General features: G+C 41.6%; 1 protein-coding gene, 1 non-coding gene and 1 pseudogene across 5 annotated transcripts in view; all 3 read right to left on the bottom strand.

The window, feature by feature from the left end:
• Positions 1–21,848, bottom strand: part of RAB11FIP3 (RAB11 family interacting protein 3) — a 105,668-nt gene that overhangs the window by 76,726 nt on the left and 7,094 nt on the right. The window lies entirely within an intron of this gene.
• LOC132232846 (small ribosomal subunit protein uS8-like) lies at positions 10,965–15,543 on the bottom strand (annotated as a pseudogene).
• On the bottom strand, positions 21,300–21,402 carry LOC132233928 (U6 spliceosomal RNA). The gene has a single exon (XR_009452778.1). It is a non-coding gene; the product is annotated as a U6 spliceosomal RNA (small nuclear RNA).

Below are 21,848 nucleotides of genomic sequence, written 5' to 3'. Positions count from 1 at the left end.
AGCACACAAACTAGAACTCAGTATCTCTGAGCTCCAGCACCAGGCAGCTCTGGGGTCCAGACACATCTGAGGAGGAACTGGGCTGTCTGGCAGCAGAGCAGAAACTTAAGGGTGGCTTTCTCGCAGACACGGGTGCTCACAAGGGTCATTGTTCCTGTGCTGGGACCTCCCCTGATGCAGGGCTGACTGGTAGCCATAGTGAGTCTCAATCAGCCTGGAGGACACTGTTAGCTCTGCCCTGGGGATTCACTGAGACCCCAACGCATCCAATTTGCAGCCCTACCCAAGCTGTTTGCAGCAGTTTGTTCATATGAATGACCTGTCCTGGCTCAGGCTTCAGACTTTGCTAAAATCCCCCAAACAAACTGCAGCTGGTTCTAGTGTGCCCCAAACCTATCAATAAAAGGCCCAAGGCCCAGCACTAGCACCAGCCTGCCTTGCTTCACAGCTGGGCCTCACCTCCTGCACAAATCTCCTGCTGTAGATGCAGCTGGTCCTCACAGCCAATTGGCCTGGAGGTCAACTCCTCCCAGAGACACTAACAACAATCAAGGCTGAACTACAAAACTGTATACACAGCCCACACAGGGACATACCTAGAGTGCCCAGCTCAGGTGACTGGGGAGGCTGAGCCACTGGGCCCTACAGGATACCTACTACACAAAGCCACTCATCCAATTCCAGGAGACATAATAGCTCCACCTAATACATAGAAACAAACACAGGGAAGCACCAAAATGCAGAGACAAAAAAACATGTCACAAATGAAAGAAATGGAAACAAGCAAACTATTGGATACAGAGTTCAAAACCAGGGTTATAAAGTTACTCAAGATCTTGATGAGACTTTTAAGGAATCTTACTGAGAATGCCAAAGGCATGGGAAAAGACCACTCAGAAATTAAGCATACACTAACTGAATTAAAGACAATTTACAGAGATTCAACAGTAGAGGATTCTGAGAATCAAATCAACCATATGGAATATGAGGAAGCAAAAAACACTCCATCAAAAGAGCAAAAAGAAAAAAGAATCCAAAAATATGAATAAAGTGTAAGGAGCCTCTGGGACAACTTCAAGCATACCAGCATTTGCATTATGGGGGTACCAGAAGGCAGGGAAAGCAAGATATTGAAAACCTATTTGAAGAAATAATGACAGAAAACTTCCCCTACCTAATGAAAGAAACAGACTTACAAGTCCAGGAAGCACAGAGAACCCCAAACAAGAGGAACCCAAAGGGGCCCACACCAAGACACATCATAATTAAAATGCCAAGGGTTAAAGACAAAGAGAGAATCTTAAAAACAGCAAGAGAAAAACAGTTACCTACAAGGGAGCGCCCATATGACTGTCAGCTGATTTCTCAATAGAATCTTTGCGGGTCAGAAGGGAGTACCATAAAGTATTCAAAGTGATGAACAGTAAGGACCTACAACCAAGATTACTCTACCCAGCAAAGCTCTCATTTAGAATTGAGGGTCTGATAAAGAGCTACATAAACAAGAAAAAGCTAAAGGAGTTCATCACCACCAAACCAGTATTATATGAAATATTAAAGGGTATTTTTGGAGGAGGAGGAGGAAGAGGAGGAGACAAAAAAAAATATAACAATAAAATGGCAACAAATATATATCTATCACCACTCAAATCAACAAGAAATCTAATGAACAAAATAAACTGGTGAACAAAACAAAATCAGAGTCATGGAGGCATGGAACAGACTGACAAATCACAGAGGAGAGAGGGGAGGGAGGCTGGAAAGAGATTAACCAAAGATCTTACCTATGGGCACAGACAGTAGGGGGAAGGCCTGGGGAGGGGTAGGAACCAGGTAGAGGGAGGCAAAAATGGAGACATCTGTAATACTCTCAACAATAAAAAATTTTTGGATTCTCATAGCCACTTGGCCTGGAGGTCAAACCCTCCCTGGAATTAGCTACAACAATCAAGATTTCACTATAAGACTGCGAACAAAGACCACTAGGGGGTGCACCAAGGAAGCATAACAAAATGCGGAGACAAAGAAACAGGACAAAATTGTCAATGGAAGAAATAGAGTTCAGAACCACACTTTTAAGGTCTCTCAAGAACTGTTTAGAAGCTGCTGATAAACTTAATGAGCTCTACACGAAAACTAATAAGACCCTCGATCTTATATTGGGGAACCAACTAGAAATTAAGCATACACGGACTGAAATAACGAATATTATACAGACTCCTGACAGCAGACCAGAGGAGCGCAAGAATCAAGTCAATGATTTGAAATGCGAGGAAGCAAAAAACATCCAACCGGAAAAGCAAAATGAAAAAAGAATCCAAAAATGCGAGGATAGTGTAAGGAGCCTCTGGGACAGCTTCAAGCGTACCAACATCAGAATTACAGGGGTGCCAGAAGATGAGAGAGAGCAAGATATTGAAAACCTATTTGAAGAAATAATGACAGAAAACTTCCCCCACCTGGTGAAAGAAATGGACTTACAGGTCCAAGAAGCGCGGAGAACCCCAAACAAAAGGAATCCAAAGAGGACCACACCAAGACACATCATAATTAAAATGCCAAGAGCAAAAGATAAAGAGAGAATCTTAAAAGCAGCAAGAGAAAGAAACTCAGTTACCTACAAGGGAATACCCATACGACTGTCAGCTGATTTCTCAACAGAAACTTTGCAGGCCAGAAGGGAGTGGCAAGAAATATTCAAAGTGATGAATACCAAGAACCTACAACCAAGATTACTTTATCCAGCAAAGCTATCATTCAGAATTGAAGGTCAGATAAAGAGCTTCACAGATAAGGAAAAGCTAAAGGAGTTCATCACCACCAAACCAGGATTATATGAAATGCTGAAAGGTACCCTTTAAGAAGAGGAAGAGGAAGAAAAAGGTAAAGATACAAATTATGAACAACAAATATGCATCTATCAACAAGTGAATCTAAGAATCAAGTGAATAAATAATCTGATGAACAGAATGAACTGTTGATTATAATAGAATCAGGGACATAGAAAGGGAATGGACTGACTATTCTTGGGGGGGAAAGGGGTGTGGGAGATGTGGGAAGAGACTGGACAAAAATCGTGCACCTATGGATGAGGACAGTGGGTGGGGAGTGAGGGCGGAGGGTGGGGCGGGAACTGGGAGGAGGGGAGTTATGGGGGGGGAAAAAAGAGGAACAAATGTAATAATCTGAACAATAAAGACTTAATTAAATAAAAAAAAAAAAAACAATAAAAAATTTTTAAGCTAAAAAAGATAAATAAATAAATCCTATTACCTATCCTTCTCTACTTAAACTTTTTTGGTAAGTTTTTATTTTTCAATTACAGTTGACATACAATGTTATATTAGTTTCAGGTTATACATAACATAGTGATTAGACTTTATATAACTTATTAAGTGATCACTCCAATCAATCTAATACCCATCTGACAATTATTACAATATTGACTGTATTCCCTATGTTATATTTTATGTCACCATGATCATTTTGTAACTACCAACTTTTACTTCTTAATCCCTTCTCCTTTTTCATCTATCCCCTCTTAACCCCCCTCCCATCTGGCAACCATCAAAATGTTCTCTGTATCTCTGAGGTTGTTTCTGTTGTTTGCATGTTTATTTTGTTTTATAGATTCCACACAGAAGTGAAATCATATAGCATTTGCCTTACTCTGTCTGACTTATTTCACTCAGCACAAGAGCCTTTAATATTCCATTGTATGTATGTACCACTTCTTCTTTATCCATTTTTTTTAAATCCTCACCCAAGGACATGTTCATTGATTTTTAGAGAGAGGGGAAAGGAGAGAGAAAAAATAATAATACATGTGAGAAAGAAACATCAATTGGTTTGCTTCCCACACACACCCCAACCGGGCCAGGGATCAAAACCGCAACCTAGGCATGTGCCCTCACTGGAATCGAACCTGCAACCTTTCAGTGTGCGGGACGATGCTCCAAACCAACTGAGCCACACCGGCCAAGGCTATCCATTCATATATTGATGGACACTTAGTTTGCTTCTACATCTTGACTATTGAAAATAATGCTGCAATGATTGCTGCTCGGCCTTTTGGCTAAGATCAAGTGAAAATAATGCTGCAATGAACATATGGGTGCATATGTCTTTTTGAATTAGTGTTTTGGGTTTTTTTTAGGTAAATACCCAGAAGGTTTTTTAAAATAAATACCCAGGTAAGTTATTTGGAATTGATGGGTCTTTCTTTGTCTATTATTATAGCCTTTGTTTTAAAGTTTATTTTGTCTGGTATAAGATTTGCTACCCCAGCGTGTGTTTTTTTCCTTTTTCATGAAATATCTTTTTCCATCTCTTCACTTTGTGTGTGTCTTTTGATCTGAAGTGAGTTACTAAAACTCTTTAATGCCTTCTAACCACTCTGGTACTAAGGACCAACATTCCCAGTGTAGCCCTGTGATGTCTAGCCCATCATCTCCTCCAGCCTCACTGTTCCTCATCCTTCTCAAGTGCCCTATTTTTTCCCATTCAGGCCTCCCCATGGGTTGCACCTCCACCTGGAATGCTCCTTACTCTCCCACCCTTTGCCTTACTAATTCTACTCAGCTTCAGAGTGGAGTGTCAGCTCAAAAGTTACCTCAAAAAAAAAAAAAAAAAAAAAAAAAGCCCTGGCCAGTGTGGCTCAGTGTTTGGAGCGTCAGCCTGCACACCAAAGTGTCATAGGTTCTATTCCTGGTCAAGAGCACCTACCTGGGTTTCTGGTTCCAGCCCCGACCTGGTTCAGGCACATGCAGGAGGCAACCTATTGATGTGTCTCCCTCACATCGATGTTTCTCTCTGTCTGTCAGTCTCTCTCTCTCTCTCCATTCCCCTCCCCACTCCCTTTCACTCTCTCTAAAAATCAATGGAAAAAATATCCTCGTGCGAGAATTAACAAAAAATGAATGAATGAATGAGTGAATGAATGGTTATTTCCCTGAGGGAAACTTTTCTAAGGAGGCCAGATTCCCTGTTACACAACTCAAGTAACCTCTGCTTTTCCTTCAGAGCACTCCTATCAGCTTGTACCTAATAATACAACCTTTGATTTTTCTATACAACATTATGTTTTTACTTATTTCGTTTTCTACAGACTAACAATAGTTTTTTTCTAGCCTGTCTGCAGGAATCTCATTGTTCAGTACACACTCTTGGACTTCCATTGTTGTATACTAGTACTAGCTCCCCTTGTCACACAGGGGCTCCACCCGCCCACCCCCCCACCCCACCCCTCATGGTCCTGTGGGCCTAGTGTCCTGCTTTGGGTGCATCCCTGGTTGTCTTTTCTGATTTAGCCTTCTTGCCTAGGTTCCACGTCAGACAAAAGCCAGGCTTTTTTTTTTCAGGTCCGACACCGATGTCCGTTCTGCTTCCTGTGTTTCACTGGATTGTCTGGCATCCCCTCTGAGTTTAATATCGTGAGGAAGGACAGGAAATGGGTTAATCTCACTTCTCATATCCTACCTTAATAAACATCATCACGCACATTTGCTGAGTGAACAAATGAGAAGTGGCTGAGCTAGAAACAAAACCAAGGTCTGTCTGATTCCAAAGCCCCAAGGACACCCTTTTGTTTCCTTTAATGTTACATATAACATCCGTTTTATGGATGGAAGTACAGCCCTTACATAACTGAATACAAAAGAACATGACATTCAGGACACTTGGCCAGAATACCATCACCTACAGTACCTATTCCTCAAAGGATTCGTTATGCACAGCAGCTCATCAGACATTCCGTTCCCCAGAGCTTCAAGCACCCACAAGAGCACTGCCCAGGGCCAGGCTCCTGCAAACCGGGCAGGGGAAGGAGACGCCTGAAGTTACTCAGTTTACAGCTTCAGGGATTATATTTTAGAGCCAGTAACAGGAAGCTCTTGCTGAAAAAATGAGGTATTTCCAGAAGCTCAGCCAAGGACTCCTGCCTCCTCCCTTTATTACCTACTCTGATGCCACAGAAAAGCTCTGAAATGCTAAGAAAGGCTGGCTAAAGAGCTTCAAAATATCTACAACTTCAAAGCCCAAGAGTGTCCTCAATGTTCCCAGCACAAAAATTAGGTCTTGCTAGAAGTTAGGTACGTGAAAAGTAACCAGTATGGTTGGAGATACAGTGATATTACTCCTAGTAGAGAAGAACTGGACAAAATAAATGCCTAGCAACCATACTACATTAACATAATGAAATACTCCAGAGTTACAAAAAACTAAGTTGAAAACTTTCACACACAAAATGCAAGAAGAGAAAAGCTAAACCAAATAATTTGTTGATACAGATTTCCTGCAGATTACATTTGGGTGAGAATAGAAAGGGGCAACAATATCTGAGTCCCAGCCCTGCCACCCCCAGTTCTGAGACACTAACAAGTCTTGCTGTACGGTATCACACAACAATGGTGGGGGCAGTGAGGAAAGTGCATAGGCAGACAGATACACGGATGGGGTGTTGAGGGAGAGGAGCTTAAAACAGTTAAGTGGGGTGAACACATGAGTTTCTCTCCACTCCCTCCTGAAAGTCCACTGGGAAAATGCAGCCCCAATGTTCTGGAAGATGCACAGGGATGGACAAGTGGAACTCAGAGCAAAGAGCACATAAATGTAAGATCCAGAGAGGGGGTGTCAGACAATCCAGCAAAGCACAGGAAGCAGAACGGACATCGGTGTCGTACCTGGAAAAAAAAAAAAAAAGCCAGGTTGAGTGTCTGACATGGAACCTAGACAAGAAGGATAAATCAAAAAAGACACCCAGGGATGCACCCAAAGCAGGACACTGGGCCCAGAGGGCCATGGGGGGCGGGGGGGCGTGGAGAACCCCTGAGTGACAAAAGGAGCTAATACACAACAATGGAAGCCCAAGAGTGTGTGCTGGACAACGAGACTCCGCAGACAGGCTAGAAAGAACTATTGCTAGTCTGTAGAAAACTAAACAAGTAAAAACATAGTGTTGTATGGAAAAACCAAAGACTGCATTAGAAAGGAAAGGTAATCACAGCACACCTAACAGGTATGAAAAATATCTACAATCAAAATAGATAAATACAGAATGTCTATTTAGGCAAGATTAGCATTAACTGCATTGAAAGAATGGAGGAGACAGAGGGAAATATGTGGGTGTACCTTCGACAAAAGAAACTCAATAGAAACTACCTAAAACTGGGGGGCAAGGGGGATCACTAGAAGGAAACAGCCAGGAGTCTGGAAGTGGGAAGTAAGGAGAGTATAACTACTCTTTGTTATATAACGTGTAGCTCACTATTTGATTTTTTAAAATTATACACATGATAAAAATTAAAATTAAACCAAAATATAAAATTAAAATAAATACCAAAAAGAGTGCAACAAGCTGAGGTCAGAGGGTAGCTGAGACACGTCAGAAAGAATAGGCCAAGGTGTGCTGCTTTCCCAGTTTGGGTCCTGGCTTTTCATCTGACCTTTCTACCAGGACAGAAAGCAGGGAGGGCGGAGGGAAGCTCTGAGGCATTCTGAGGGGCCAGCAGAGTGGGTCCCAAGTAAACATTTATGAAATTAACGGGTCAGAATAAATACCACAGTGAGGGAAAGAGCGATGTTAAAATAAAATATGACGGGATGGGGGAAGGATCTTTAAAGAGATGCAAACATTTTCAAAACTCTCTAGCAAACTGGCTCTCTGAGTGACACACCAGGACCAGCAGCAGCAGCACCAGAAACTAATTAGAAACACACTTCTTAGCAAGCCTCACCTGAACCAGATAGATCTGACACTCTGGGGAGGGCCCAGAAGTCAGTTTGAAGGAGATCTCCAAGTGAATCTGATGAGAGCAAGTGTGTGAGATCAGGTGACCACGTGGTCCCTTCAGTGGTGTAAAATAGCCTCTCAGCAAGTGGTCTAGAGGCCCCGAGGGAGACTGGTGTCCCGGGGAGCAGGGTATCCAAGTCCGTAACAAATTCCGGAACATGCTGAGCCATTCTTCCCTTTCTTTCATCTCACTCACCCACAAATGCACAGCGGCGTTTCCACAGGTCACATGACACAACTGCTTGCGGAGGCAGATATAACAATCCATTCTCGCCCAGCCTGTGTGACTCAGTAATGGAGCATCGACTCATGAACCAAAATGTCACTGGTTCAATTCCCGGTCAGGGCACATGCCTGGTTGTGGGCTTGATCCTGGGGTGTGTAGGAGGCAGCCTATTGATGTTGATGTTTCTCATCGATGTTTCTATTTCTCTATCCCTCTCCCTTCCACGCTCTCTAGAAAATCAACAAAACACCTATTTTTAAAAAAAAAAAAAACATAAAAAAAAAAGAATCCAGCTCTCTTCAATTAAGCCAGACATTTAAGAGACTTGCAAAAATGTAAAACAATGCCACTCTTCTCACTATTTTAGAAAATATTTTGCATAAAAATGTCATTAATGTTAACATGTAATGATTTATTTTTATTGTTTTTAATTTATTGATCTGAGAAAGAGAGAGAAAGAGAGAAAGAGAGAAAGAGAGAGAAACAGTGATTTGTTATTCCACTTATTTGTACATTCATTGATTGCTTCTTGTATGTGCCCTGACCAGGAATGGAACCAGCAACCTTGGTGTATTGGAATGATGCTCTAATCAACTGAGCTACCTGGCCAGGGCTGTAATGAATTATTTTTAACAGATAAATAAAAATAACTTAGATTTTTTTTTTTTAGTTTTACTTTCTAATATAGCAAAGATCAATAGATATAACCCACATAAACAAAGGCTCTTTGGTACTCAATAACATTTAAAAATGTAAAGGAGCTCAGCCGGCGTGGCTCAGTGGTTGAGCGTTGACCTATGAACCAGGAGGTCACGATTGGATTCCAGTCGGGGTACATGCCTGGGTTACGGGCTCAATCCCCAGTGTGGGGTGTGCAGGAGGTGTCTGATCAGTGATTCTCTGTCATCATTGATGTTTCTACCTCTCCCTCTCCCTTCCTCTCTGAAATAAATAAACATATATATATATATATATATATATAATATATATATATATAATAAATAAAAATGTAAAGGAGTCTAAAATAAAAAGTTTATGAAGCAGTAGTCTAAGGCTGGAATGACCTAAACAAGGAATTTCCTGATCATCACAGTATGTATCTAACCAAATTTTTTATCCTCACCGGAGGATATGTTTTATTCATTTGAGAGAGAGAGGGAGAGAGAAACATCAATGTGTGAGAGAAACATCAATTGGTTGGCTCCCATAAGTGCCCCAACCAGGAATTGAACCTGAAACCTTTTGGTGTTTGAGACAATGCTCCAACCAACTTACCCACCTGGCCCAGGCTATATCTATAACCAAATTTAAATGCTTTCTATGTCACTAACAGTGAGAACAGGTAAATTTGTGCCTTAATCCAAACCCAAACCACAAATCTAATTTTATTGCACGTTGTTGATACCAAAATGTACAACGAAACCCCACAACTTCTGCATGCAACATCCCCTCACATATACCCAAATACTCTACAATAGCATCCACCGGACCACTGCCATACCAAGACAAAATAGAAAGCAGAAAATGTAGTTAGCCTGAAACAATAAAATAATTTTTAGGTACCCTAAGCATTTCTAAACTCTTTCACACATTTACTCAAATCTGGACTTATCACATTTGAAAATTGTCAATAGGAAGGGAGTTCTCTCGTAATTTCCTTTTGAAGGAGTCTGTATGTTGAACAAGATATTTACATCCCTTATGGAGCACCATCCCTTGATAGAAAAGAATATGGTTAAATCACATTCCTAGTGTAAGAGGAGTTTGGATTTCCTATTTCAAAGAGAGGGGTCATTTCACACCCTGTGTACAACAAATGCTAGATTGGTTGTTTAGTTAAAAAGTAAAGCCTGTGTGCCTATGTGTAATATTCCTTTACTTATTTGGGACAAAGAGGTTTTATGTTTGTTTTTGTTGGTTGTTTTTAAGATTAATAAAAGCCACACAACCAAATGTACATTACAAGATGAAGTGTAGCTCTGGCCAGTGTGGTTCAGTTGGTTGTCCCGTATACCAAAAGGTGCCGGGTTCAATCCCTGGTTGGTGCCTGTGAGGGAGGCAACTGGTTGATGGTTCTCTCTCACACCAATATTTCTCTCTCTCTTCTCTCTCCTCTCTCTCTCTCTCTCTCCCCTCCCTCCCTCTCTCTCTTTTTCCTCTCTCTCCCTCCCTTCCTCTAAGATCAGTGTTTTTAAAAAATCTTCCCATATCTTTTTTTTTTTTTAATGTTTTTACTGATGTTTAGAGAGAGAGACAGAAACATCAATCAGCTGCCTCCTGCAAGCCCCCTACTGGGAATCTAACCTGCAACCTGGGCACATGCCCTGACCAGGAATCAAACCAGTGACCTCTTGGTGCATGGATCAACACTCAACCACTAAGCCACAACCACTGGACTTCCCATATCTTAAAAAAAAAAAAAATGATGAAGTGTAGGTTATCATCACTGAACTTCCCATATTGTGTTTTTCCCTTTTATTTTGAAGTATGTTGAACCCACTGTAAAATTCAAAGAATATAAGAAACAGCTATATATCCTTCCCCTAGATTCACCAATTACACGACTTTTTGTGTGGAACTATTAAAAGTAAGCTACAGACATCAAGATACCTCCCTAAATCCTTCTAGCACAGCCGTGGGCAAACTACGGCCCGTGGGCCGGATCCGGCCCCTTTGAAATGAATAAAACTAAAAAAAAAAAAGACCGTACCCTTTTATGTAATGATGTTTACTTTGAATTTATATTAGTTCACACAAACACTCCTTCCATGCTTTTATTCCGGCCCTCCGGTCCAGTTTAAGAACCCACTGTGGCCCTCAAGTCAAAAAGTTTGCCCACCCCTATTCTAGCATGTACTTCCTAAGAACAAGGACCACCCTCCTTCATAATTAAAATACCATATGACACCAAAGAAATTTAACACTGATATTATCAAATATTCTGTCTATATTTAAATTTTCCCAATCATCCCTATAACAGCCTTTACAGTTTTGCTTTGTTTTCTTTTTTGCTCGTCTATTGAGGCATTTTATTTGCACATATGTATTACAGCTCTAGAAAAAGAATCCCAGGATTTTCCTTCTGTATTTTCGTCTGGCTTCTTCGTGGTCCATGATGCCCTCAGAGACTGTCAGTACAATGAAACCAAACTGATGGGACATATCTACACTAATAAAAGACAAGCATGCAAATTGACCATACCTTCGCTATGCCTTAAGCCACGCCCACCAGCCAATCAGAGCAACTATATGCAAATCAACCCAACCAAGATGGCCGCAGACAGCCACGGAGCTGGAGCAAGCAGGAGGCTTGGTTGCCCCAATGATGGAGGAAGCCAAGTTTCCCGCCTGCCGCGGCCGGCTCTGAGCTCCACTCAAAGCAACAAAGTTTCAATTATAGAAGGTAAATAAATCCCAGAATTAAAAAAAAAAAAAAAAAAAGGAGAGGCGGGGAGCTTCGGTCACCGAGGGGCTTGGCCAGCCTGAAAACGGCCCTTAGCCACTCACCCAGACTGGCCAGGCACCCCAGTGGGGACCCCCACCCTGAAGAGGGTGTAACCAGCTGCAAACAGCCATCAGCCCCTCACCCAGGCTGGCCAGGCACCCCAGTGGGGACCCCCACCCTGAAGGGGGTGTGACCAACCTGCAAACAGCCATCAGCCCTAACCGGTTTGGCTCAGTGGATAGAGTGTCGGCCTGCGGACTCAAGGGTCCCAGGTTCAATTTCAGTCAAGGGCATATACCTTGGTTGCAGCTACATCCCTAGTAGGGGGTGTGCAGGAGGCAGCTGATTGATGTTTCTAACTATCCCTCTCCCTTCCTCTCTGTAAAACATCAATAAAATATATTATAAAAAAAAAAAAAAAAAAACAGCCATCAGCCCCTCACCCAGGCTGGCCAGGCACCCCAGCGTGACCCCCACCCTGATCCGGGACACCCTTCAGGGCAAACCAGCTGGCCCTTACCCGTGCACCAGGCCTCTATCCTATATAGTAAAAGGGTAATATGCAAACTGACCCTAACAGCAGAAAGACTGGGAATGACTGGTCACTATGACACACACTGACCACCAGTAGGCAGACGCTCAATGCAGGAGCTGCCCTCTGGTGGTCAGTCGCTCCCACATGGAGGAGCTCTGCTCAGCCACAAGCCAGGCTGATGGCTGCCAGTACAGCAGTGGTGGTGGGAGCCTCTCCTGCCTCCTCAGCAGCGCTAAGGATGTCCAACTGCAGCTTAGGCCTGTTCCCCGCTGGCAAGTGGACACCCCCCGAGGGCTGCCGGGCTGCCAGAGGAATGTCTGATTGCCAGCTTAGGCCCAATCCCCTGGGGAGCAGGCCTCAGCCAGCAGATGGTCATCCCCCAAGGGGTCCCAGACTGCGAGAGGGCACAGGCCAGGCTGAGGGACACCCCCCCCCCCACCGAGTACACAAATTTTTGTGCACCAGGCCTCTAGTCTATATATATAAAATCCTAAGCGACCGTTATGACTGGATAACTGGCTGGTAGCTATGATACACACTGACCATCAGGGGGCATAAGCTCAATGCAGGAGCTGCCTGCCAACCTCCCATGGTCCCTCCCCCTCAGCTGGCCAGCAGCCCTAATTGGGACTGGGTAAGACGGCCAAGCGGAGGAACCCCATCCGTGTACAAATTCATGCACCAGGCCTCCTGTGACCCAACCATAAAATTATTTCATTACTACTTCCTAACTGTAATATTGCTACTGTTATGAATCGTAATGTAAATATCTGATATGCAGGATGGTCTTAGGCAACCCCTGTGAAAGGGTCGTTCGACCGCCAAAGGGGTCGCAACCCACAGGTTGAGAACCGCTGCTGTAGTGTGTGTGTGTGTGTGTGTGTGTGTATACACACACACACACACACACACACACACACACACACACACACACACACATATATATATATATATATATATATATATATATATATATATATTTTATTATTATTATTTCAGAGAGGAAGGGAGAGGGAGAGAGAGATAGAAACATCAATGATGAGAGAGATCATCGACTGGCTGCCTCCTGCATGCCCCCCACTGGGCATTGAGCCCACAACCTGGGCATGTACCCTTGACCAGAATCGAACCAGGACCCTTCAGTCCGTAGGCTGATGCTCTATCCACTGAGCCAAACCGGCTAAGGCCATTTTTCTCTATCTTTGAGTTGCACATCAAATCGGAAGCTGATTATTCCACACTTACCTAACCTGCCTGTGAGGTTCACAATTTTCCCAGCTCTGTGGTCATCAATAATTTCAAATTCACCAATGTAACCATGCTTCATCATTACAGTAAGAGACCAGACGATGACTTTGGAGCATGACCTAATAAGAACCTAGTGTTTGCCTCTTTTTGGCTTTACTGACACTCTTGAGAGCATCAGCCACGACATCCATGAGCGCCATATGCAAGCACAGAAACATGGCGAAAAGTGCTGTTTTGTTTTCTTTTAATCCAGGATCCAATCAAGGGCCAGGAATTAGTTGTTATAATTCTTTGGTCTTCTTCAATCTAGAAGTGTCCCAACCTTTTTTATGACAGTGACATTTTGAAGAGTTCAGGCTGCTGATGTGTAGAATGCCTACAGTCTGGTTTTATCTGATATTTTTCCGATTATGTGACTCAGTTTAAACATGCTTTGACATCCAAAAGCACATAATCTGTTACTGGGGAGTCTGAATTTGATCACCTGGTCATGGTAGAGTCTACCACAGCCATGGGCAAACTACGGCCCGTTTGAAATGAATAAAACTAAAAAAAAAAAAGACCGTACCCTTTTATGTAATGATGTTTACTTTGAATTTATATTAGTTCACACAAACACTCCATCCATGCTTTTGTTCCGGCCCTCCGGTCCAGTTTAAGAACCCATTGTGGCCCTCGAGTCAAAAAGTTTGCCCACCCCTGGTCTACCAGGTTTCTCCAATATAGAGATATCTTTTTCCTTTTGAAATCAATCATCTGTAGAATGATACTTTAGACTGTGTATCCTGTTCGCCACCCCAATCGCAAATGTTTACACAATGTTTCTTGCCAAGCACTGATGATTGTTGCCTGACTCAATTATTTCCTTGGTGGTTGCAAAATACTGATTCTCTAAATCTTTCACTCTTTCTACCGTAGCTAGCTTTTGTCTGTAAGGAGCCCAATACACCCTTTGGAGTATCACTGGGACTGATTTTTACTCACTATGTGCTGTGAACTTTAAAATTCAATGTATCCTTTATCATACCATCATAATTTTTTTTCTTTTTTTTCTTTTTTTTTGGTGCTCAAAATGTCCCAGATTTACCCAGTGGGAACCCATTTGAGCTGCTCCCGTTTCGGCATGTCTCCATCAATTTTTGAACACTTCCTTGCTTTCTGGTACAAAATAATCCAGGTTCACGTTGAATTTTGTCCGCCCAAAATCTGGACTATTTCTCCAAGGATCTTTGTTTCTTTTAGTGGGAAGTGATATTTGGCAACCAAGATCTGGGGCAAGGTGTACTCACTGCTACTAGGATGTCATTGCCCCCACACCCTCTCAGAAGACAGAGCTAGGAATTTTTTTGAACATGTATTCACACTGCTACCTCTAATTTAAATCCCAAGATGACAAGGTTCTTCCCCACCTTTTCCATACCATATTTTATCTCCTTTCTCCCAGAGAACTGTGGTTCCCAACACTAACCAGTATATTTACTCATTGGCACTATCCCAAAATATAACCAACGTAATTTCAAAATTACTACCGCTGATCTATCAACAACAAACCTACTTTGTAGTTTACAAATTTTTTTCTTTTGAACATAATCCACTAAAGGTATACATAGCACTGTGTTCATGTGACTTGAATTATATTCCTATAGGGTTATATTATTAATCCAATAACTTCTAGGTTCATTTGTTTCTATCTTATTTTATTTATGTTACTTTATTTTTTAAAGAGAGAGATGTTTTATTTTTTTATTAAAGAATTTATTTTATTGACTTTTTTACAGAGAGGAAGGGAGAGAGACAGAGAGTTAGAAACATCGACGAGAGAGAAACATCAATCAGCTGCCTCCTGCACACCCCCCACTGGGGACGTGCCCGCAACCAAGGTACATGCCCTTGACCGGAATCAAACCTGGGACGCCTCAGTCCACAGGCTGACCCTCTATCCACCGAACCAAACCAGCCAGGGCCATTTGTTTCTATTTTAATTAAATTTTAGGTTTTTTTCTATTATTATTGCTTTAATTGTATTTTTAGTATTTAGAATGTTTGCATAGTTCAAAAGTCAAAATTATATAAAAAGGCATACTCAGCCTGGCCGGATGGCTCAGTTAGTTGGAGCACTGTTCTGTACCAAAAGGTTGTGGATTCAATTCCCAGTCAGGGCTCAAAGCTAGGTTGTGGGTCTGATCCCTGGTTGGGGCACATGCAGGGGGTGGCCGATGTTTCTCTCACGTCAATATGCATTGATATCTTTGTTTCTCTTTCTCTCACTTCCTCTCTCTCTAAAAAATCAATATAGATGAAGGTTTCACTCTTATCCATTATACCTTTGTCCCCACCTACCGGAATAAGTTATTTAAAATTAGTTTCTAGTCTATCCTTCCTGTGTCTCTTTTTGTAGAAGCAAATATATACATATTCTTATTTCCCCTTCTTTTTTTCTTTTTTAATTGATTTCAGAGAGGAAGGCAGAGGGAGAAAGAGAGAAACATCAATGATGAGAGAGAATAATTTATCAGCTGCCTCCTGCACACCCCAACTGGGGATCAAGCCCAAAACCAGGGCATGTGCCCTTGACTGGAACTGAACCTAGGACCCTTAAGTCCGTAGGCCAACGCTCTATCCACTGAGCCAAACCAGCTAGGGCTCCCCTTCTTTCTTATTTCACATTCTTTCTTTTTCTTTTTTTGTTAGTCAGATCCTGCTGGCCCAGGCCTGCCCTGGAGCCTGTGAGTATGGAAACCTCAGATGGGTTGAAGATTATGACTACATGACCAGGAGGATAAGGGCAAGGAGCCTAGTCTGGAGATTGGTAAGGCGTGGTTTCTGACTCTACCTGTGAATTCCTCTTCCTCTTCCATCATTTAGGGTTCTGGGCCTCAGATCCCTCATCTTTTTTTTTTTTTAATTATAGTAAGTTAACCATTTTAAAGTATACAGTTCAGTAGCATTAAGTACATTCACATTTTCATACAACCATCACTCTTACCCATCTCCGGGACTTTTTCATTTTCCCAAAGTGACGCTCTACCCATTAAACACTAACTCCCCATCCCCCTCCCCTGGGAACCACCATTCTACTTCCCATCTCTATAATTTGACTATTCTAGGAGCCTCCTATAAGAGGAACCATACAATATCCATTCTTTCTTAACACATGTTATGTGGTAATTTGTCCTTATTTCCCCCCACTCAATATATCTTAGAAATCACTCCCTACCAGTTCATAGGAATCTTGCTCTTTTATTTTTGCAGCTGCACAGTCCTCTGTTATGTGGATGTACTTCACTAATCCTGATGGCCTTTGGGTTGTTTCCATATTTTATATCACAGATAATACTGCCATGAATAACCGTGTGCACCTGTGGTTTGTATTTATAAAGGTACATCCTAGAAGTGGGCCTGTTAGGTCAAAGGATAAATGCATATATAGATACTACTAAATTCCCCTCAATGAAGAGTGTACCATTTTGTACTCTCACTAGCAATATGAGAGTGTGCCTATTTCCCAAGAGCCTGACCAACTGAATGTGTTCATGCTTTGCCCAAATGGTAAGTGAGAAATGCTATCACAGTGATTTTAATTTGTGTTTCTCTTATCATGAGTGTAGCTGAGCATCTTTGTTACCAAGCAAGGGTTCACTGCCGATGCACATAAAAGACAATAAATACTATGGCACCAGCTTTTAAGAAAAGTCTTTATATTGTTAACATAAAAAACCATTGAAACCTGTAAAGAATTTTTGTGAGTTTATTTGAGCCAAACTGTGGACATATGCCGGGAAGCAGAACCTCAATGAATTGAGATAGTGCTCCGGAGAATGGCAGGGTTACATCCGTATTTATACATGAAATTCATTGGTGACAGATTTAAGGAGGTGGGATTAAGCGAGGGGGGGGGAACCTCTGTGATAGGATAAAAAGTAAAATGATGGACACATACTTAGGTGGGTGCAGGATCAATTAACATGATAATGAAGGAATTTGTAGTATCTGTCCTGGCGCCCAGAACATTTGGTTATGCCCCAGGGGTTCCAGAAAAAGGGAAGTTACAAGTTACCCAGACATTTCAAGGGTATGTTATCTTAGAGGCAAAAAGGCAAATGGGCTCAGTAAGGATCAAAGTTGATCTTGTCAGTGAAGATACTGGCTTAGGACATAACTGCCCACCATAACTGCTTTTAGTTAAAGTTTCATTTCAGACCATCCTTTGTGGTTATTTTAGGTCTCTGAGTCTGCTAGGCTGCCACGCAGGCCTTCCCTGAGCTTGTCAGGTCAGCGTGTGGCCCCTTTCGTCCACAATATGTGAGTTGACTGGTAAGGAGAGAGGAGGCAAGGTTCAAATCTATCTACTTCAATCCAAGATTTGGGACAGGATTTTAAGGGGTTGCAGCAACAGATCTTCCTGGACAATGGACCCTTCACTTCTGAAGGGATTCAAGTTCTGACCAGATTCCAGTCCTTTGGTTCTGTGGGGAGAAACAGTTAAGTGTTCACAAGTGCTACTCACAAATGGTGTATCCAAGGTTTAAACTTTGGTTCTGGGTCTTGTTGGAAACAGGATAGGACCAGTTTGAGCTGGTTCTGCAGTTACATTTTTGTTTTGTTGTGGTTTTTGTATGTCTAAGGGCTATTTGTATATCTTTTTCTGTGGAATGTCTTCATATCTTTTCCCATTCTCCTATCAGATTTAGGTCTTTGTTCCCTTTGACTTTTAAGAGTTTTTATATCAGCCTTTCATCTGTGACTCATGTTTTTAAAAATCTTACCTAAGAACACATTGGTCAGGCTGGCTATGCCCTCCTGAATCTTCTAGATGAAGATCTGAGGTGTCTTCACTGATATAAGCAGGAAGACCAGGGATCAGACTGTACACATAACCCATAGACGTTAACAGTGCTCTGAGCAGAACCAGGAACCTAGCCACCCTCTGCTTAGATCTCTCCCACAGTTCACAGCTTTCTAGCCATCCCTCATCTGTATTTCAACTTAGAAAAATGTTCTCACTGGCTGAAGTTTTTAAAGGACACTTTAATAGGCTTTCAAAGGAAATGCTAATTTCTCTCATCGACGTGGATTTTTACCTATTTGTATTGAGGCTCAAGCAATCTATTAGTAAAGATTAAATTATTGTTTAACTTTTTAAAATATAATTAACCAGTTCACTGGCAGGCACCTTAATAAAAAAAAAAAAAAAAAAAAAAAGTCCTTGGAATGTCCATGGATTGCTAGAGACAGTAAAATGTTCTGTTTACTGTCCAATGATTTACAGCAATGAAGGTCTTTATAATCCTGAACAATTCCTCTTGTCAAAACAGATAAACCACCTAGCCAACAGTCTTAGCCAACAGGTACCACTTCATTAATAACCTGAGTTTTAGGCTTTAAATTGATTAAACTTTCTTAAAGAGAAATCAGAATAAATTATGATAAATGAAAAACAGTTCATCATAAAACCCTCGGACAACAACACTGATAACCTCCCAATACCATGGAGCCCTAGCTCAAAACAGGGATATAAACCGGCAAGCTCACTTTTGACTACAGCAAGTCTACTTACAGGTGAGCACAGAAGGCTCTAACACTTTAGTAGAAGTTTTATAAAAGCATCCAACAAAAGGAAAAGTACAATAGATCATTTAACAAACTTAAATCTTTTGAAGACATGGGTCTTCAGAAAAATAGCTAGAATTTCAAGAAAATAACTAGAAGTTTTAGAAATAGCAAGTTTCAAGTTATCAGCATACAGATGATGTGTGCAAAAAGAACTTAAAATAATGCAGTGATAGTGTTTCCTCTATTTACAGCTAATAATGCTAAAATGTTACTTGGCCCTTCAGTTTGTCTCATATTTTAGAGCATCCATCCATGACACCATGCCCACAATGTCCCTGCAAAAAAGGACACACCACCCATTCCAGGCCTGCAGTTATTGGCTCACGGATCAGCTTGCCCAGCAGGAGGCTTATAGACAGGAAACTAAGACACCTGTTTCAGCAGCATAGACAAGACTTGCCTCACTATTAGCTCTGGTTTTGAACATAAAAAACACAAGAACACAGTTGTAACTAGAGTAATACCAACTTGCCTAAAACAAGCATGTTAATATTTGGACAGAAAAATAAAATTGTACCTACTGAAAAAATGTATTTTCTTTACTAACCATAATACTTTATCCTAATCCACTAGTCTCATGAACTTTTTAAATTACAGGGTAAGTGTAACACTTTCTGCCAGGAATTACTTAGAGTTACTTATTAGATATTGATGAAAACACAATGGCCAAATGGAAGCCAACGTTCAAGAATTATAGGCGCCCTAGATGGTTTGGCTCAGTGGGTGGACTGAAGGATCCCGGGTTTGATTCCAGTCAAGGGCAACATGCCTGGGTTGTAGGCTTGATCCCCAGCGGAGGGGCATTCGGGAGGCAGCCAATCAGTGGTTCTCGCTTATCATTGATGTTTCTCTCTCTGAAATCAATATAAAATCAATAAAAATATTTTTTTAAATATTTTTTATTGATTTTTTTACAGAGAGGAAGGGAGAGAGATAGAGAGTTAGAAACATCAATGAGAGAGAAACATCGATCAGCTGCCTCCTGCACACTCCCCACTGGGTATGTGCCCGCAACCAAGGTACATGTCCTTGACTGGAATCGAACCTGGGACCCTTGAGTCCGCAGGCCGCAGGCCGACGCTCTATCCACTGAGCCAAACCGGTTAGGGCAGTAAAAATATATTTTTTTTAAAAAAGAAGAATTATAGGCATTTTCGCCCAGCCAGTGTGGCTCAGCGATTGAGTGTCAACCCATGAACCAGGAGGTCACGGTTTGATACTTGGTCAAGCCAAATGCCCAGGTTTCAGGCTCGATCCCCCGTGGGGGGTTTGCAGGAGGCAGCCAATCAATGATTCTCTCTCATCATTGCTGTTTCTAATCTCTCTTTCCCTCTCCCTTCCTCTCTGAAATCAATAAAAATATATAAAAAAACTAAATAATAAAAGATAATGGAAAATTTCTTTTTTTTTTAAAATATATTTTATTGATTTTCCACAGAGAGGAAGGGAGAGGAATAGAGAGTTAGAAACATCGATGAGAGAGAAACATCGACCAGCCGCCTCCTGCACACCTCCTACTGGGGATGTGCCCGCAACCGAGGTACATGCCCTTGACCGGAATCGAACCTGGGACCTTTCAGTCCACAGGCAGACGCTCTATCCACTGAGCCAAACTGGTTTGGCGGAAAATTTCTTTTTAAAAATGTATGATGTAAGGCATGGTGAATCTTTAAAAATAAAAGTTTATATTACATTGGAGACTTAACAATTATCACTTTTAAGGGCCACATAAGTCTTCAGTGGATGCCTAATTCTTTGTCTGATATTTCAATTATAACTAATGTTTAGACTCTATTTCCAGAATTCAAACAAAATAACTGCTTGGAAGGGAAGAAACCCATACTTACCTCCCTTTAAAACTGTGGTTCTCAACCTTCCTAATGCCGCGACCCTTTAATACAGTTCCTCATGTTGTGTTGACCCCCAATTTCATTGTTACAAATTGAACATAATTAAAGCATAGTGATGAATCACAAAAACAATATGTAATTATATATGGGTTTTCCGATGGTCTTAGGCGACCCTTGTGAAAAGGTAGTTCGACCCCCAAAGAGGTCGCGACCCACAGGTTGAGAACCGCTGCTTTAGAAGCTTGTTCGTGTAGTCTACATGGAATTAAATTCTTCCTATATGTTAGCTCCTACATTGTAATAATCCCTAACAAATCTGAATCTTCCTGGGACAAGTAAACCCTAGACTTCCCTTAAAGTATACACCTAATACCAGAGATCTTCAATTTCAAAAAATTGGTCAAAAAGCAGGTTCAAAATAACAGATACTGAAATCATACAATTTTTGTATAATGAAGCATTTATTATATACATTTTAATTTACATACTAAATACTTAAGTAGCTATCTTTCAGGATGGCATTATAGTGATTCATAGTTTTCTGATATTGCTTACTGATATTTACTTTCATCTTTTAATTTTTTAATTTATTTTTAAATATGAAACACTTTACAAATTTGAGTGTCATCCTTGCACAGGGGCCATGCTAATCTACAGTTTCCTTCCAATTTTAGTACACGTGCTGCTGATGCGAACATTACTTTGATCTTTTTAAGCAATGAACATCTATTAAAATGACTTAGCTGCTACCCAATGATCTTAATTGTGTATTTTTATACACAGTCGTGTGTGTGTGCGTGCGTGTGTGTGTGTGTGTGTGTGTGTTGACAAAAATGTTGAGAAGAGCCCCACCAGTATGACTCAGTGGTTGAGGGTTGAGGGTTGAACCAAGAGGTCACTGGTTCAATTCCTGGTCAGGGCATATGCCTGGGTTGTGGGCTCAATCCCAGCAGGGGGTGTGCAGGAGGCAGCCGATCCATGTTGATTTTTCTCATCAATGTTTCTCTCTCTCCCTCCCTAAAATCAATAAAAACATATTTTTTTTAAAAGTCCAGAAGGCCCTAACTGGTTTGGCTGAGTGGATAGAGCGTCAGCCTACGGACTGAGGGGTCCCAGGTTCGATTCCGGTCAAGGGTATGTAC

Source organism: Myotis daubentonii, chromosome 4, assembly GCF_963259705.1.
Source record: "Myotis daubentonii chromosome 4, mMyoDau2.1, whole genome shotgun sequence".
NCBI lineage: Eukaryota > Metazoa > Chordata > Mammalia > Chiroptera > Vespertilionidae > Myotis > Myotis daubentonii.
Note: the sequence above shows the minus strand (reverse complement) of the source record. Positions and strands in the feature narration are given on the sequence as shown.